This window comes from Ischnura elegans, chromosome 12 (genome assembly GCF_921293095.1).
Source record: "Ischnura elegans chromosome 12, ioIscEleg1.1, whole genome shotgun sequence".
NCBI classification, from domain to species: domain Eukaryota; kingdom Metazoa; phylum Arthropoda; class Insecta; order Odonata; family Coenagrionidae; genus Ischnura; species Ischnura elegans.
In genome coordinates, this window is record NC_060257.1 from 65425750 (window position 1) to 65446482 (window position 20733).

Consider the following 20733-nt stretch of genomic DNA (forward strand, 5'->3'; position numbering starts at 1 on the left):
CATCCCAGTATTAGATAATAGGTCTGCAGGATAATGAGGCATATTATCTATACACGCAATAAGTAGACATATATGCCTTGAAGACGTGCAATTTGCAAAAAAAAAACTTACCTAGTAAAGTGCTGCGATAAAGTGCTCTTCTCGACCATCTCCACCTCTTACGTATAAAAAATAAATGTTAATTACGTAGCAATTAATTAAATCAAATAACAATACATATTATTATATTATGATGTATTATAATAATTTAATAATTAATTTAACCTTTAGATGTATGCAGCAAGGGGCTGTAGGCTGAAAGTGGCGGACTCTTTGACGCAGCGTCTCAAAGCAGCGAATTGATGGGTGGAAACGTCACGAAAATAGGGGGAGGGGTTTTAAGGAGTGGTGAGAGGTATCCGTAATGTTCCTGGGTCGGATGTCGAAATTCCGTCCCGTTGTTCGTATGTCACAGGAATTGCAATCATTAAATTGGAGTTTATATAATCCGCTGTGTTCTCCGGTACTAATTTTGTCTTTAGTACTCCCTAATAGTTTGTCTAGTGTATTTTTATTGTAGAAGGCAGCTCTCACTTGGTCTTTCGGTAATTATTTTTTTGGTTCTGTTAGATATATGGCCGAGATAGATTCTATGCCATTTCCCGCCATCATCTTTCCCACTTTCCGTGTAAAGCAGTTCCAATTTACGCCCTCGCATTCGTATACTTGACTGGATACTTATCATAGGCATCATCCCATTCGCGAATAGACATCCTCGACGCTCCCTTCAACTCCGCAATGTAATTTTTAAGGATTGCGCACGTATGACAGTGTTCCCTATTGTCCGCCGCGGAGCTGGAAGTGGCCCCACATTCACCTACTTTCGCATGAATTCTCTGCGCATAGGTTTTCTTGGCATGTTTGAGGATATTTTTCTTAAATGATGCGGATGCTCTCCGGGCCGCAGGTGTTTTTGGGTGCCTGGACGCCCTTCTTGAAGCACTGCCGCACGAATTCGTTCCTTTTTCTTTAAGATGGTGAATAATGTCGGTGTATTAATTTGTAGCGATTTACTTCGCTGAATAACACTTTGTAACAATTCCGCCGAATAATACACTGCTGTGGTTTTTGCAATGGAGCATTTAATGCCACTTAAATTACAGACTGACTGATTGTTAGCCATGATGGCTTGTTTATATAGGGACGGAAAACGCGGCCCTGGAACTTTATGGATTTCCTCTACTGCGTGTTGTGGCGGATACTGCGCCACGCTACTTCCCCCCTTGGAAGAGAGACTGAGCGCCCCAAAACGGTCCCCGCACGGGGGAAGAGGGTGATCTCTTCCTTTGGGGAGCCGCGCCCCCACGGACCCGAGCTCACCGAGGAGACAAGCTCGTTAAAAAAAACCCCGTCGCTCGCTCGGATAGTGTCCAGACAGCATGTGACTCTGCTGTTCTGAGTAGCCGTAACATGTGGCGTCCAGAATCACCCACGTATTTGCCGTGCGTGGAAACCCGTACGTGGGGGAGAAGGGGATCCTGGTGGGTGAGTTCTCCGGCACCCAGCTGGGCGTCGGAAACCCGGTATGGGCCGGAGTTCACTACCCCACTTCGGCCCTGGATTCCCCGCAAAACGGGTGGCCGAGCCCAGCTCGGTCAATCGGCTCCTGGCGGCTGGGGAGCTTGGTGGCTCCTTCCGAGCGTACGCCAGGACGGGTAAGTGCTGGAGATATGGGGGTCTCCGTAGGGCAGCCGAAGGCGTGTGGGTTCGGAGGGCCCCCGCGCTGGAGGTTCTCAGTTAATCATAATAATAACAATGTAAGCCAAGGAAACAAAAAGAACGTGAAAGAGAACAAAGCAACGGACAACAGCAACAACCAAGCAAAACCGTATAAGACTATTGAACCGGTAACAAAGAACATTCTGACAAAAAAATTACGCCGTGTTAGATTCATCGAAGAAGAACCCCAACTCGTGCACCACCGGGGCCACGCAAAACAAGCGTGGGAAGTCCCAGTCCCCCGGTCCATCTGGTAAGGCTACACATAGCCTACCAGTCCATGGATGAAGACGGTATCGCGGAGTCAGAGATAAACCGGGCGAAGGCTAAGGAATGTTGAGCTGATGACTATTTTAGACTCCGGGAGTTTGTGTGTTTTGGACAATTTGTATTATGAAATTTGCTGCGGTATTTAATTTCACCCAATGAGTTAAGGCACTAATGACATCCAAATGTTCATCACATGGCAAGTAAAACATACAATAAAATTACTCTAATGAATAGTTGCCTTGTAACAATAATAACGATATTACACAACAATAACTAAATAAAATTTACCTGACAACTGCTCTATAGATTTCTGGAGAGAAGACACTCCGCTTTTGAGAACGATATGAGTGTTAATTGGTCAGATAAGAATGTTGAGCTGTGAAGAAAGTGCAATGAATTATATTTTGCATGTATTCACCTCCATTACGTGATCTCAGTCGGCTGTTGACTATGACCGCATGTTCCTTTTCGTAGCATTTCGTAGAGTGCCAAATGCAGCCACTGAAGGGATAAGAATGCAGTTGCAACTCAAAAAACTGATGTTTCGGTGAAGCAGGGTTACCACTTCAAAATGTAGCTGATTTCAAGAACTTTCATAAAGTTAATGAATGAAGTTAAGATATGAAATTGGCTTTTTGAATCTCAATGAAAATCGCATTGTAGCACAAATTGTATCACAAAAATGTTATTTGGAGGATCCCCAAGAGTCTGAAAAGATCTGGTTTTCCGGGTGTTTAGCGTGATGAGGTCGGATGCTGCGGCGGTGATCTACGGCGAGCGTTTTTGTGGCTCATGGACCTTGGAAGACAACCTTTCATCAAACACCGTTAGTAGATTTTTCAAACACTCAAAACACGTTTGTTTCTCATGTGTCTCTTCGCCAATCCGCAGCCAGGAATTCATAGTCTTATACGATGTACTGCCTGGAGGATAAAAGCATATAATCTCTACTTCTCCAGGCACAATCCAGGAAACTGGCCCTGCCTTGCACTCCTTCGTCAGTGTAAACTCCAAAACTACCCACTCCATTCCTTTTGAAGATGTACGTATATCAATATATTATTCTTGCAAGCCAAATACATTTACAGAAGAGGAAATCCCGCCTCATTGTGAGGAATGTGACTCTATAATCGGTGGGAGGCATATCCTGACGGGATGTGACCTATATCGGGTGTTGCGATGTAGGATGAACCTTGTTGGAGGACTAAACGACATGCTTAGTGACGACCCTGAACGTCTTCGTCGGGTAATAAAATTTCTGAAAACTATTGGTCTGCTGAATGAAATCTAACCTCCTTACACAATTTATATCCACGCACACATTTTTCTCACCTATTATTTTATATACCGAGGAAATAAATATCCAGATTCCTTCAGGTTTAAGACTTGATTCTCCCAAAATGAATTTTTACGACTGGAATGATGCGGTGCAAAATGACCTAAAATGTCGACGCACCCTAAAAATAACAATAACTAACTAACGATTACCTGACAACTGCTTTATAGGTTTCTGGAGAGAATACACTCCGCTTTTGAGAACGACAAGAGTGTTAATTGGTCAGATTAGAAGGTTGAGCTATAAAGAAAGTGCAATGAAATTATAATTTTCATGTATTCACCTACATTACGTGATCTCAGTCGCCTGCTTATAATGTCCGCATGTTTCTTTTGCTCCAACAGCATTTCGTTTAGTACCAAATGCAGCCACTGAAGGGATAAGAATGCAGTTGCAACTCAAAAAACTGATGGTGCAGTGAAGCAGGGATACTACTTAAATTTTGTTGATTTAAAGAACTTTCTTAAAGTTAATGAATGAAGTTAAGACATGAAATTGGCTTTTTGAATCTCAATGAAAATCGCATTGTATCACAAAAAGGTTATTTGGAGGATCCCAAATAATCAGAAAAGATCGGGTTTTCCGGGTGTTTTGCATGATGAGGTCGGATGCTTCGGCGGTGGTCTGCGGCGAGCGTTTTTGGCGTTAATGGACCTTGGAAGACAACCTTTCATCAAACACCGGTGCGAGAGTTTTCAAACACTCAAAACACGTTTGTTTCTCATGTGTCTTGGCTCTTCGACAATTCGCAGCCAGGAATTCATGGTCTTATACGATGTACTAGCTGGAGGATAAAAGCATATAATCTCCACTTCTCCAGGCACAATCCAGGATACTGGCCTTGCCTTGCACTCCTTCGTCAGTATAAACTCCAAAACTACCCACTCCATTCCTTTTGAAGATGTACGTATATCAATATATTATTCTTGCAAGCCAAATATATTTACAGAAGAGGAAATCCCGCCTCAATGTGAGGAATGTGACTATAATCAGTGTGAGACATATCCTGACGGGATGTGACCTATATCGGGTATTGCGATGTAGGATGAACCTCGTTGGAGGACTAAACGACATGCTTCTTGACAACCCTGAACGTCATAGTCGGGTAATGAAATTTCTGAAAACTATTGGTGTGCCGGATGAAATTGAACCTCCTTACACAATTTATATCACGCACCCATTTTTCTAACCTATTATTTTATATGCCGAGGAAATAAATATCCAGGTTCCTTTAGGTTCAGGTTTATGACGTGATTCTCCCAAAATGAATTCTTACGACCGGAATGATGCGGTGCAAAATGACCTAAAATGTCGACGCACCCTAAAAATAACAATAACTAACTAACGATTACCTGACAACTGCTTTATAGGTTTCTGGAGAGAATACACTCCGCTTTTGAGAACGACAAGAGTGTTAATTGGTCAGATTAGAAGGTTGAGCTATAAAGAAAGTGCAATGAATTATATTTTTCATGTATTCACCTACATTACGTGATCTCAGTCGTCTGCTTATAATGTCCGCATGTTTCTTTTGCTCCAACAGCATTTCGTATAGTACCAAATGCAGCCACTGAAGTGATAAGAATGCAGTTGCAACTCAAAAAACTGATGTTTCGGTGAAGCAGGGTTACCACTTCAAAATGTAGCTGATTTCAAGAACTTTCATAAAGTTAATGAATGAAGTTAAGATATGAAATTGGCTTTTTGAATCTCAATGAAAATCGCATTGTAGCACAAATTGTATCACAAAAATGTTATTTGGAGGATCCCCAAGAGTCTGAAAAGATCTGGTTTTCCGGGTGTTTAGCGTGATGAGGTCGGATGCTGCGGCGGTGATCTGCGGCGAGCGTTTTTGGGGTTCATGGACCTTGGAAGACAACCTTTCATCAAACACCGTTGCGAGATTTTTCAAACACTGAACACACGTGAGTTTCTCATGTGTCTAGGCTCTTCGCCAATCCGCAGCCAGGAATTCATAGTCTTATACGATGTACTGCTGGAGGATAAAAGCATATAATCTCTACTTCTCCAGGCACAATCCAGGAAACTGGCCCTGCCTTGCACTCCTTCGTCAGTGTAAACTCCAAAACTACCCACTCCATTCCTTTTGAAGATGTACGTATATCAATATATTATTCTAGCAAGCCAAATATATTTACAGAAGAGGAAATCCCGCCTCATTGTGAGGAATGTGACTACAATCAGTGTGAGACATATCCTGACGGGATGTGACCTATATCGGGTATTGCGATGTAGGATGAACCTTGGTGGAGGACTAAACGACATGCTTCGTGACGACCCTGAACGTCATAGTCGGGTAGTGAAATTTCTGAAAACTATTGGTCTGCCGAATGAAATTGAACCTCCTTACACAATTTATATCACGCACCCATTTTTCTCACCTATTATTTTATATGCCGAGGAAATAAATATCCAGGTTCCTTTAGGTTCAGGTTTATGACGTGATTCTCCCAAAATGAATTCTTACGACTGGAATGATGCGGTGCAAAATGACCTAAAATGTCGACGCACCCTAAAAATAACAATAACTAACTAACGATTACCTGACAACTGCTTTATAGGTTTCTGGAGAGAATACACTCCGCTTTTGAGAACAACAACAGTGTTAATTGGTCAGATTAGAAGGTTGAGCTATAAAGAAAGTGCAATGAATTATATTTTTCATGTATTCACCTACATTACGTGATCTCAGTCGTCTGCTTATAATGTCCGCATGTTTCTTTTGCTCCAACAGCATTTCGTTTAGTACCAAATGCAGCCACTGAAGGGATAAGAATGCAGTTGCAACTCAAAAAACTGATGGTGCAGTGAAGCAGGGATACTACTTAAATTTTGTTGATTTAAAGAACTTTCTTAAAGTTAATGAATGAAGTTAAGACATGCAATTGGCTTTTTGAATCTCAATGAAAATCGCATTGTATCACAAAAAGGTTATTTGGAGGATCCCAAATAATCAGAAAAGATCGGGTTTTCCGGGTGTTTTGCATGATGAGGTGGGATGCTTCGGCGGTGGTCTGCGGCGAGCGTTTTTGGCGTAAATGGACCTTGGAAGACAACCTTCATCAAACACCGGTGCGAGATTTTTCAAACACTGAACACACGTGAGTTTCTCATGTGTCTTGGCTCTTCGACAATTCGCAGCCTGGAATTCATAGTCTTATACGATGTACTGCCTGGAGGATAAAAGCATATAATCTCCACTTCTCCAGGCACAATCCAGGAAACTGGCCCTGCCTTGCACTCCTTCGTCAGTATAAACTCTAAAACTACCCACTCCATTCTAGCTGAAGATGTACGTACATCAATATATTATTCTTGCAAGCCAAAAATATTTACAGAAGAGTAAATCCCGCCTCAATGTGAGGAATGTGACTCTATAATCACTGTGAGACTTATCCTGACGGGATATGACCTATATCGGGTATTGCGATATAGGATGAACCTTGTTGGAGGACTAAACGACGTGCTTCGTGACGACCCTGAACGTCATAATCGGGTAATATAATTTCTGAAAACTATTGGTCTGCTGAATGAAATCTAACCTCGCTTCACAATTTATATTCAAGCACACATATTTCTCACCTATTATTTTATACGCCGAGGAAATAAATATCCAGATTCCTTTGGGTTCAGGTTTATGACGTGATTCCCAGCAAACTGAATTTTTACGACTGGAATGATGCGGTGCAAAATGACCTAAAATGTCGACGCACCCTAAAAATAACAATAACTAACTAACGATTACCTGACAACTGCTTTATAGGTTTCTGGAGAGAATACACTCCGCTTTTGAGAACGACAAGAGTGTTAATTGGTCAGATTAGAAGGTTGAGCTATAAAGAAAGTGCAATGAATTATATTTTTCATGTATTCACCTACATTACGTGATCTCAGTCGTCTGCTTATAATGTCCGCATGTTTCTTTTGCTCCAACAGCATTTCGTATAGTACCAAATGCAGCCACTGAAGTGATAAGAATGCAGTTGCAACTCAAAAAACTGATGTTTCGGTGAAGCAGGGTTACCACTTCAAAATGTAGCTGATTTCAAGAACTTTCATAAAGTTAATGAATGAAGTTAAGATATGAAATTGGCTTTTTGAATCTCAATGAAAATCGCATTGTAGCACAAATTGTATCACAAAAATGTTATTTGGAGGATCCCCAAGAGTCTGAAAAGATCTGGTTTTCCGGGTGTTTAGCGTGATGAGGTCGGATGCTGCGGCGGTGATCTGCGGCGAGCGTTTTTGGGGTTCATGGACCTTGGAAGACAACCTTTCATCAAACACCGTTGCGAGATTTTTCAAACACTGAACACACGTGAGTTTCTCATGTGTCTAGGCTCTTCGCCAATCCGCAGCCAGGAATTCATAGTCTTATACGATGTACTGCTGGAGGATAAAAGCATATAATCTCTACTTCTCCAGGCACAATCCAGGAAACTGGCCCTGCCTTGCACTCCTTCGTCAGTGTAAACTCCAAAACTACCCACTCCATTCCTTTTGAAGATGTACGTATATCAATATATTATTCTAGCAAGCCAAATATATTTACAGAAGAGGAAATCCCGCCTCATTGTGAGGAATGTGACTACAATCAGTGTGAGACATATCCTGACGGGATGTGACCTATATCGGGTATTGCGATGTAGGATGAACCTTGGTGGAGGACTAAACGACATGCTTCGTGACGACCCTGAACGTCATAGTCGGGTAGTGAAATTTCTGAAAACTATTGGTCTGCCGAATGAAATTGAACCTCCTTACACAATTTATATCACGTACCCATTTTTCTCTCCTATTATTTTATATGCCGAGGAAATAAATATCCAGGTTCCTTTAGGTTCAGGTTTATGACGTGATTCTCCCAAAATGAATTCTTACGACTGGAATGATGCGGTGCAAAATGACCTAAAATGTCGACGCACCCTAAAAATAACAATAACTAACTAACGATTACCTGACAACTGCTTTATAGGTTTCTGGAGAGAATACACTCTGCTTTTGAGAACAACAAGAGTGTTAATTGGTCAGATTAGAAGGTTGAGCTATAAAGAAAGTGCAATGAATTATAATTTTCATGTATTCACCTACATTACGTGATCTCAGTCGTCTGCTTATAATGTCCGCATGTTTCTTTTGCTCCAACAGCATTTCGTTTAGTACCAAATGCAGCCACTGAAGGGATAAGAATGCAGTTGCAACTCAAAAAACTGATGGTGCAGTGAAGCAGGGATACTACTTAAATTTTGTTGATTTAAAGAACTTTCTTAAAGTTAATGAATGAAGTTAAGACATGCAATTGGCTTTTTGAATCTCAATGAAAATCGCATTGTATCACAAAAAGGTTATTTGGAGGATCCCAAATAATCAGAAAAGATCGGGTTTTCCGGGTGTTTTGCATGATGAGGTGGGATGCTTCGGCGGTGGTCTGCGGCGAGCGTTTTTGGCGTAAATGGACCTTGGAAGACAACCTTCATCAAACACCGGTGCGAGATTTTTCAAACACTCAAAACACGTTTGTTTCTCATGTGTCTTGGCTCTTCGACAATTCGCAGCCTGGAATTCATAGTCTTATACGATGTACTGCCTGGAGGATAAAAGCATATAATCTCCACTTCTCCAGGCACAATCCAGGAAACTGGCCCTGCCTTGCACTCCTTCGTCAGTATAAACTCTAAAACTACCCACTCCATTCTTGCTGAAGATGTACGGACATCAATATATTATTCTTGCAAGCCAAAAATATTTACAGAAGAGTAAATCCCGCCTCAATGTGAGGAATGTGACTATAATCAGTGTGAGACATATCCTGACGGGATGTGACCTATATCGGGTATTGCGATGTAGGATGAACCTCGTTGGAGGACTAAACGACATGCTTCTTGACAACCCTGAACGTCATAGTCGGGTAATGAAATTTCTGAAAACTATTGGTGTGCCGGATGAAATTGAACCTCCTTAAACAATTTATATCACGCACCCATTTTTCTAACCTATTATTTTATATGCCGAGGAAATAAATATCCAGGTTCCTTTAGGTTCAGGTTTATGACGTGATTCTCCCAAAATGAACTCTTACGACTGGAATGATGCGGTGCAAAATGACGTAAAATGTCGACGCACCCTAAAAATAACAATAACTAACTAACGATTACCTGACAACTGCTTTATAGGTTTCTGGAGAGAATACACTCCGCTTTTGAGAACGACAAGAGTGTTAATTGGTCAGATTAGAAGGTTGAGCTATAAAGAAAGTGCAATGAATTATATTTTTCATGTATTCACCTACATTACGTGATCTCAGTCGTCTGCTTATAATGTCCGCATGTTTCTTTTGCTCCAACAGCATTTCGTATAGTACCAAATGCAGCCACTGAAGTGATAAGAATGCAGTTGCAACTCAAAAAACTGATGTTTCGGTGAAGCAGGGTTACCACTTCAAAATGTAGCTGATTTCAAGAACTTTCATAAAGTTAATGAATGAAGTTAAGATATGAAATTGGCTTTTTGAATCTCAATGAAAATCGCATTGTAGCACAAATTGTATCACAAAAATGTTATTTGGAGGATCCCCAAGAGTCTGAAAAGATCTGGTTTTCCGGGTGTTTAGCGTGATGAGGTCGGATGCTGCGGCGGTGATCTGCGGCGAGCGTTTTTGGGGTTCATGGACCTTGGAAGACAACCTTTCATCAAACACCGTTGCGAGATTTTTCAAACACTGAACACACGTGAGTTTCTCATGTGTCTAGGCTCTTCGCCAATCCGCAGCCAGGAATTCATAGTCTTATACGATGTACTGCTGGAGGATAAAAGCATATAATCTCTACTTCTCCAGGCACAATCCAGGAAACTGGCCCTGCCTTGCACTCCTTCGTCAGTGTAAACTCCAAAACTACCCACTCCATTCCTTTTGAAGATGTACGTATATCAATATATTATTCTAGCAAGCCAAATATATTTACAGAAGAGGAAATCCCGCCTCATTGTGAGGAATGTGACTACAATCAGTGTGAGACATATCCTGACGGGATGTGACCTATATCGGGTATTGCGATGTAGGATGAACCTTGGTGGAGGACTAAACGACATGCTTCGTGACGACCCTGAACGTCATAGTCGGGTAGTGAAATTTCTGAAAACTATTGGTCTGCCGAATGAAATTGAACCTCCTTACACAATTTATATCACGTACCCATTTTTCTCTCCTATTATTTTATATGCCGAGGAAATAAATATCCAGGTTCCTTTAGGTTCAGGTTTATGACGTGATTCTCCCAAAATGAATTCTTACGACTGGAATGATGCGGTGCAAAATGACCTAAAATGTCGACGCACCCTAAAAATAACAATAACTAACTAACGATTACCTGACAACTGCTTTATAGGTTTCTGGAGAGAATACACTCTGCTTTTGAGAACAACAAGTGTGTTAATTGGTCAGATTAGAAGGTTGAGCTATAAAGAAAGTGCAATGAATTATATTTTTCATGTATTCACCTACATTACGTGATCTCAGTCGTCTGCTTATAATGTCCGCATGTTTCTTTTGCTCCAACAGCATTTCGTTTAGTACCAAATGCAGCCACTGAAGGGATAAGAATGCAGTTGCAACTCAAAAAACTGATGGTGCAGTGAAGCAGGGATACTACTTAAATTTTGTTGATTTAAAGAACTTTCATAAAGTTTATGAATGAAGTTAAGACATGCAATTGGCTTTTTGAATCTCAATGAAGATCGCATTGTAGCACAAAATGTATCACAAAAAGGTTATTTGAAGGATCCCCAAAAATCTGAAAAGATCGGGTTTTGCGTGATGAGGTCGGATGCTGCGGCGGTGGTCTGCGGCGAGCTTTTTTGGCGCGAGGAACGGTCTCGGAATGGCGATTTGGAGTCGTGAGAATGGGGAAAAATTCGCATGAAAACGATGGGCGGAGACTACGGGAGTTAGTGTGTCGTCGGCGGATCCGGGAGAGTCGTAGTGGCGTCGCGGACGTAACGACGCGGGCCGTTTTCCGGGCTTTCGGTGCCATGTGTCGGTTGGGATCGCAGCGTCCTTCGTGGAGCATCCTGCGTGCGCTTCCCGGGGGAATGTTCCCGGAAATTCGCAAAAAATTGCGAAATATGCCCTTTCCGGGGAATTTTCTGGGACTCGAAAAAGTCACTGAAAATCGTCCAGAAAACGTCTACTAACAATATGAGAGCGTCATCCTACTCACTCGAGTCATGTATTTTCTTTCGAAATGCTAAAATTCTGGTGAATCTGATAAAAATCTGCTTAAAAAGTCCGCTCCGGGGAATCTGAAACACAATTCATTTGATTTGCATTACACTCCAGCAAACGAATCAAGGCTATTATTTTTCACGCAGTTACTATACGCCATGCAACCTCTGTATATAAAAACACCATGGTAGAGATATCAAAGCTTCAGAAGCGCAACGTTCAATTACAATTCGTTTAATTCTTACTGCACCAAAACATAACTTGGGTATTTTGTATTAGCAAATTTGCTGCGATATTTAATTTCATCCAATTTGTTAAGGTACTAATCACCTTCAAATGTTCATCACATGACAAGTAAAACATACCATAAAATTACTCAAGTGAAAGGTTATGCCTTTGTGATTAAGAAAAGTGGCAGCAGTGTTATTTAGTTCTGAAATTACCAAGTCAACAATTATTGGTGGATAACAATAAGAACTCAAAATTTAAGAAATAGATTTTACTTTGCCAAATACCTGTAGCCATGAACAATCACATTATACTTAAATACAAATGGTACATCATACAAATACACGAGTGATCTGGCGTCACTTCTCCGTGCCCGTTATCCGACCAACTGTCCTAGCCAGGCGTCATCCTGTCTATACACCCACCCGGCCTCTGCCGAATAGGAGGGCGAGCAGGCATATGTTGGCAGGAAGGTCGGCCGGATTGCCGGCAGTGGGGTTGTACCGCCAGGTGACGTGACGTGACTTAACCTTAATTAATCTGAAATACCAAAACACAATATCGGATACATAAAATACAATTCCCTTTCCCTTATTTTACGGCTGGAATGATGCGGTGTAAAATGACATAAGATGTTTAAGCACACTAAAAATAACAATAACTAACTAACATTTACCTGAAAACTGCTCTATACATTTCTGGAGAGAAGACACTCCGCTTTTGAGCACAGCCAGAGTGTTAATTGGTCAGACAAGAAATTTGAGCTGTAAAGAAAGTGCAAAGAGTTATATTTTGCAGGTATTACCTCCATTACGTGATCTCAGTCGGCTGCTGACAATGTCCGCTGTCCCTTTTGCTCACACAGCATTTCGCGGAGTGCCAAATGCAGCCACTGAAGGGACAAGAATGCAGTTGCAACTCAAAACACTGATAGTGCAGCGAAGCATGGATACTACTTCAAAATTTAGTTGATTTCAAGAACAATTCATGAGAAATATTCAAGATAAGGAGATACAATAAAAATACTCTAGTGAATAGTTATAGCTTTGTATTTAAGAAAAGTGGCAGCAATGAATTATGCTTCCAAAATTACCAAGTCAACAATTATTGGTGGATAAGAATAAGAGACCAGAATTTATGAAACAGATTTTACTTTGCCAAATGCCTATGGCCATGAACAATCGCATTATACTTAAATACAAATGGTACATCATTCAAATACACGAGTGATCTGGCGTCACTTCTCCGTGCCCGTTATCCGACCAACTGTCCTAGCCAGGCGTCATCCTGCCTATACACCCACCCGGCCTCTGCCGAATAGGAGGTCGAGCAGGCATAAGGTGGCAGGACGGTCGGCCGGATTGTCGGCAGTGGGGATGTACCGCCAGGTCACGTGACGTGACTTATCCTTTAGTTATCTCAAATACAAAAACACAATTTCGGATTTATAAAATACAATTCCCTTTCCCTGGTCCAGGGCATACACAACGGATTGGTTATCGGAAAACACAACAATTTCGGAAAACTTAGGTAACACCGTAGTAGCGTGTACTGCCGCCATCAAGGCGGCCCAACATTCAGCTTCGTAAATACTAAGCTGCTCTGGGAGGCTCCAGATTTCGGTGATGTCCTTTGCCGGTATCGTCCAGGCCACCAGGACTAGGGTGGCGTCTGCATACACATCGAAGGTTAGTGTGTAGCTTGAGCATTCGCGAGGGGATTGCCACATATTTTCATCCCAGAAAATCTTTGACCATTCACTGCTCCTGGTAGGAATGTCATTGATCAGAAAAAATCAGGTAAGTTTAACATTTATATGCACAACGACACAAACCCCACCGCTTTGGGGATATCACCTTGACGTATGCGAGGAACAACCGATATTATTCAAAAATATTTAAATTCCGTGAAGGAGCAAAAATTCCACTTAATTCCCGATTCTCACAAGACACCCAAGAGCGCCCTGCAGGCCATTTCCAGTTTTTCTCCCTGTCTAATGCAATAATCTGTCAGTGCAATACTAAGGCCTTAGCACCGATTTCCCCTTGCTTGCCAAGGAGAAGTATTTCTCCGCAGTAGTCCTATATAAGTCTTGCATTGCAGGTAGGCTGGTTCGGGGCTGGTTCGGAGGCTGTTTCGGAGGCTGTTTCGGAGGCTGTTTCAGAGGCTGTTTCCAGAGGCTGAGTTTCCAGAGGCAGGGTTTTCAGAGACAGGATTTTTCAGAGACAGGATTTTCCAGAGACAGGATTTAGCGACACAGGATTTTGCGCGAAAATCCTTTGCGCGAAAAACCTTAGCGCGAAAAATCCTTAGCGGGAAAAGTTCTGCGGATAAGTTCGGAGGAAGTTAGAGGAAGTTCGAGGAATTTTTTGGGGGGGGGGGACACTAAAAAATGCCACATCCTCTGTGGGAAAATGACCACAAAAATTGCTTGAACTTGGGGACCAAGACACGTCCACCAAGAACTGATTAATGCCTAGAAAACTTATCGAGGCATCACAGGTCCACTGGTTTTCACTGGATGAACCCCCACTGTTTAACCCCCATGAATTTCACAAAAACCATTATTCAGTGGTTAGAATTGAACTGAATATAAAAGTTTATTGATTGAGACAATAGTTTTCAAGAAATATCACTCAAAAATAGTTTTGACAAGAACATACATTTTTATCACTCTGTAAATAATAACCTCAGGAGTGATGTTTGGAATTCAACAGAATTCTTAAGTGAGTAACATGGCATAATTACAAGAGTGAGACAAGAAATATTGCTGAATTGATATAGAGTAGATTATTTAGTATTACATAGCAAGAAAATAAAATTAATAATCAATATGTCATAATGTGATGCTTGTTTCGGTGTACAGTGAATCAAAATTACAAATAATTATCATCAGCGACTAGAAGGAACTGGGAAGATTTTTATTGGTATAACACCAGGATATCTTAACCAAACTCAAATGTTCCTTCTCTCATCAGAGATATTTTGTGGTTTTTAAAACCAAGTAAGGCAATACAATAACCAACCACTTAGTAAATGGGCAAGATTGGGTTGGTGAAGCAGTTGGGTTCATGAGAACCCTGGGTTGTCCCATTAGTTGGGTTCAACCACCTTATCAAAAAACAACGATTCACAAAAATGGGTTTTAACTTCTACCCAAAATTCATATTGCAACCCAAGAGAAAGTTAGGGTCGACCAAAAAAATATATATCCCAATTTATATAAACAATAAATACAAGGTTATTCAAATATACGGTTATTCACTAAATAATTATTAGTTATCAAAATAGCAGCAAAAATATTCAGCATAATATGTGTCTCACTTAATTGATATACTTTGGCATTATTAATTCTCCCTTTAAACCCTCCATGTTTGTAAATATTATCAGTCCATAATTAATCATCAAATAAAGAATCCTCCAAAATTCAACAAGATTTACATAAACAACAATAGATTGCACTAAATTCCTCGATTTTCCAATAATTATTAATATTTACAAGGCATATGGTATTCATGTCAGCTATTGATCAAGTACTGACTAAATTTAATCAAGATGTGTATATATATCTCTCAGTATTAATTAAACAAGTCAAAAGAATCATAGGCGATGCTAACAAAATGAGAACTGCAAATTGCATCAACAAAAGAAATCACTCTAAATTTCACTCTTCAATTAACAATAGAAATGGCTTGAAGAGCTACATGCTGTTTGCGACAAGATGAAAGTTCATACTTGTCGGGCGATGAAGGTCGCAACTCAACGCCAAAGCCACACTAAAACACAGTAGGCAGTCTTAAGATCAGCTGATCAATTCAATCACTCAGCCATCGATAGAATATCGAACACAGTAAAATCACGACACTTATCACTGTCAAAAATCACCAATTGTGAGAAAGTCCATAAAGTCTTGGTGGAGGAAAGGTGACACAAAACACAATTGAATCTTAATAACTGGGGCCACCTCCACAGCTTATCTGGAAACGAGCCATCTCGGGGATTTATCCCCAAGTTATTCTCCCGTCCTCTCCCTCCAAGCACCCATAATTCCTCCACCTTACCCCATCTCACAATCACAGTAGACCAACACTAAATTACATGAGTGAATTAAGCAGATGAGAATAAGCAAGTACAATACAATATTTCAGAACAATTTCAATTACAAGCATAGAAATAGACTTATTATTCATTATTCAAAACAATATTATTAGGAATCAAGAGAAATTCAACACCGAAATCAAGCATCAAATAGTATTTGAGAAAGCAAACATTAGCATTCATTGAGAAAAATAAAAAAAATAATAAAAAAAATCAATGATATTTCTCTCCTTTTAATTACTGGAATTAGCAATGCCACCATGATATGCCTTTAAATGAGAAACATGACAAATTTTCTCTTTCCCAGGAGAAACTTCCAGAATAACTGTTACAGGAGAGAGATACTTTTTAAGGACGAAAGGTCCGTTCCACAGAGGTTCCAGTATTGCCATTTTCTGTTCACCTTTAGAACTGACAGGATGGTTCTTGCAGAGAACAAGATCTCCCACACAGAAAGTGATTTGGGAGTGAGATTTATCATAGGATTCTTTATGCCTATTTCTGGCCTTTTTTAAATTAGCAATAACATGATTCAGGAAGACTTGTCTGTCACTATCGCTGAGATCATTCTCGAATAAAGATTTTGGAATGTCCCACTGATTAATTAAAGGATGCTTAAGTTCTCTGCCGAAAATTATTTTGGCAGGAGAATAACCACTGCTCTCATGAGAGGCAGTGTTCAAGGCAAAATTTAAGTCAGCCAGCATAGTGTCCCACATATGGTGAGCATTATTGCACAAAATAGCAAGTGCAGATTTTAGATTTCTATGCAATCTCTCTACCTGATTAGAACAGGGATAGTATGGAGAAACAAAAATTTGCTTAACCCCCAGTTGCAAACACATCTCCTTAACGGCATGAGATTTGAAAACTTTTGCATTATCAGAAACCAAATATTTAGGAAAACCGAATTTTGGAAACACTCTTTGAGTAAGTATTGAAACAACCGAACCGGCCGTAGCCTTGCGAACTGGCTCAAGAAAACAAAACTTAGAAAATCCATCAATAAGAGAAAGTACATATTGGTGTCCACCTTTAGTCAGAGGTAAAGGACCCACAAAGTCAATATAAAGTCTTTCCCAAACTTCAGAAGGATTGTGCGACGATAGCATGCCAGGAGGTGGAGCATTTCTGGGTTTACAAGTTTGACACAGATGGCATTTTCTGACCATGTCATAAACCTCTCTTTTCATATCCTTCCACCAAAAGTGTCTGCTAATCTTATCATAAGTTTTAGCCATGCCCAAGTGAGCAGACATACTAGAGCAGTGAAAATATTGAAAAGTCATAGGCCTCAAGACCGTAGGCAAAACAGCTCTTCCTCGCTTAATTTTAGAATTCCCATAACATAATAGCTGTCCCTTCAGAAAATAGTTTTTGTCGTTCAAGGAATTATTATTAATCTGATTAAAAATATCCTTTAGAACGAGATCAGTTTCTTGGTGTTTTCGAATGTCGACAAATGACAAAGGCAATTTATGTAACACACAAGAATAAGGAACAGCTGACTCCTTATGAGTGTTTGATTCCACATCTAAATGACTATTTGTAGATGAGGATGGCTCAATGCGAGAAAGACAATCTGCGACAGAATTAGATGATCCTCGAACATGATGCACAGTGAATTTATAAGAGGATAATTTAAGAACCATCCTCCCTAATTTGCCCAACTGCTTAGGATGAGAGAAAAGCCATGTCAAGGCACCATTATCAGTGTACAAGTGAAATGGTTTTACTTGTAAGTAAACACTGAATTTTTGAATTCCAAAATGAATTGCGTGACACTCCAATTCATAAGAAGAAAATTTACGTTCATGTTCCAAAAGTGCCTTACTAGCGAAAGCCACAGGGACAAAATCACCATTTACTTTGTGATTCAGAACGGCACCAACCGCCAAATTACTGGCATCGACAAATAAATGAAATTCCTCGTCAAATCGAGGGAAAGATAATACTGGTGGATTGGTGAAAGCTTTCTTCAACTGGCAGAAAGCCTCATTTTCAACGGCTGTCCATTGAAAAGGAACATTTTTACGTTTCAAGCGATTCAGTGGCATAGAAATTTCAGAATACCTTGGAATAAACTTGCAGTAAAACCCACAAAGTCCAATGAATCTGGCCACTTCCTTCACGTTTCTGGGAACTGGGAATTGTTCAATTGGTCTCACTCTCTCAGGATCAACTTGCAAGGTTCCATTTGTGATGAGATGGCCCAGAAAAGTGAGTAATTCCACACCAAGCTTAACCTTGTCCTCGCACACCGTCAAACCGGCACTGCGTAGTTTGTTGAGGACAGCATTAACATGAGATACATGGTCTTCAGCAGACTTGGAATAGATACACAAGTCATCAATTTATGGATAGACACATGAATATTTCAAATCGCCCAATACTTCATTAATGAGACGAGTGAATATTTGAGGAGAATTTACAAAACCAAATGGCAATCTATTATACTGGTACACTCCGAACGGCGTCACAAAAGCAGTTAATTTCTTAGAATTCTCAGATAATGGTATTTGATGAAAGGCAGAATTGAGATCAAGAACAGTGAAATATTTAGCATCAGCAAGATATTGGAATGCATGTTCAACAGAAGGTGTTGGATAACCGTCTGATTTAACAACTTTGTTCAACTTACGGTAATCAACCACTAATCTTTCAGATCCATCCTTTTTAGGCACTAGAAAAGCTGGCGAACACCAGTTTGAATTGGAAACCTCAATCACTTTCTTATCAAGTAAAGATTGGATGTGCTTCTTCATTAAATTAGCCTTTGGAGGTGACAACGAATAAGGATGGGATCGAATCGGAGTTGAATCTAGCAGTTCAATTTCGTATGTCATAACAGATGTGACCCCCAATTCTTGAGAAATCACATCAGGAAATTTTGACAATAAGCCCTTCAACTTATCACACAACGTGATTTCAGTGGACGACAGAACATGTGATTCGGACGAGTTACTAACTGGCGCCGATTTAAACGCTTCGCAATTGTCCGTAAAAGAAAAAAGAGAATTCGGGGCAATTTCAAAACTGACGTTCGCCGGACGAATTATCATCTTTGAATTACAAATGAAATCCACACCCAGTAACACGGGAAACGGGATTTTAGCTAAATAAAACACGTGGTTCCAAGAAAACTTGCCTATTTGAACCTTTAGTGAGACAGAGGAATTAATATGAAAAGGCTGCCCCGACACCGTGATTAAATCGACGTCAACATTTTGACGAATAATTTTTCTCCGGCAACATTTCAGAGAAGCAAAGAAATCTTCATCACACAGTGAAACTGAACACCCAGTGTCAATTAGAGCCTGGCATGGCATAGAATGAAGATTAATAGATAATATTGGCAATCGAGTCGAACACTTGTCACGGACACTCATCAAACTCACGGCAGGCTGAGTAAATCGTCGTCTTTTGCGACACTCATTCACTTTGTGGCCAGGTTTATGACAGTAAGAACAATTAATAGGAAAAGAAACTTCCCTAGGCGCACTGGAAGAGGCAACAGAAGACGGATTCCTAGAGATACGATGGAAAGGGTTGGAATATTCAGCACAGTCCATTAAATGTTTAGAAGCCTGCGTGATAACAGAGTCCAATTCTACAAATGTGTTAGGCTGATTTGAGAACATAATTGCAGATTTTGTTAAAGGATTTAACCCTTGAATAATGAGTCGCACAATAGAAGACTCGGAATACTGCAAACCCAGCACCTGAGTGGCATTACGCACAGAACACACGAAATCGTGGGGCGTTTCGCGAGGGAACTGAAATCTCTTAACTTTCGTAGTGATCAAGCGATCAAACTCTCTGTCACTAACAATTCTAGCCCAAACTTTTTCTGTGATTTGAGACCATGCGAGATTCAAGTTTAACATAGACAACCAAAAATGACGAGAGCTGGCAGGTAGTTTAGATACTACAAGGTACAATAACGTTGACAGAGGAACCAAAGACAAAGAAACGATTTCATTAACTTTTAACATGAAATTAAACCAATTCTCACTGTTTGACACTTCAAATGGCGGAAAATCACTGAGTAATTGTTTGACAATTACTAACCCTTCAGAAACTGGCAATGTCTGAGAAGCAGACATTTCGTGAGAGACGTGAACATCACTGCTTTCCTCGTGCGTTGGGCGAGGTGGAACCACTTCTAAAGAAGATTCCCGTTCATTATTAGAAACTTCACTTCCTACGGACACATTAGCCGTACCCCTGGCCTTACGATCCTCGCCCGTGGTTAAATAAGTTTTTTCGTACGGGTTGTCAATACCTCCAGGCATTTTGAAAAGTGAAGTGACGACAACGAGAAAAAGAGAGAGAAAGAGCGAGATTTAAAACTATCTATCTCTGCTGGAAGAGTCCAATCACCAAAAATAGTGCGAGAATAACTAGCTGCTATCCAAAATATCAAGAACATTACGAGCATTACGAACATTAATGTCAAATGGCATATGACCACGAGGAAAAGTCGGCAACACTAGTCACGTAATCCCACACGAACCAAAAAGCACTTAATGGAACATAAAATAACTCACTTTTAAGAGGAGAAACAACCAGAAACTGCAAAAAGTGGAGAAATAGTGGAGAACTGTCACCATTGTCCAGTACTCGGAGACCTCGACGAAAGGACAGGAAATCGAACCTCAACTCTGCTACCAATATGTAACGTTACGTCGTAAAATCTGGTTGATTTTTCGCGTAAGTCCAGACAAGGGAAATACTCCAACCGTCGGTCACATGCTGGATCAGGGTAAGACTCCACAAACAAGAAAAACAGCTCACAAGA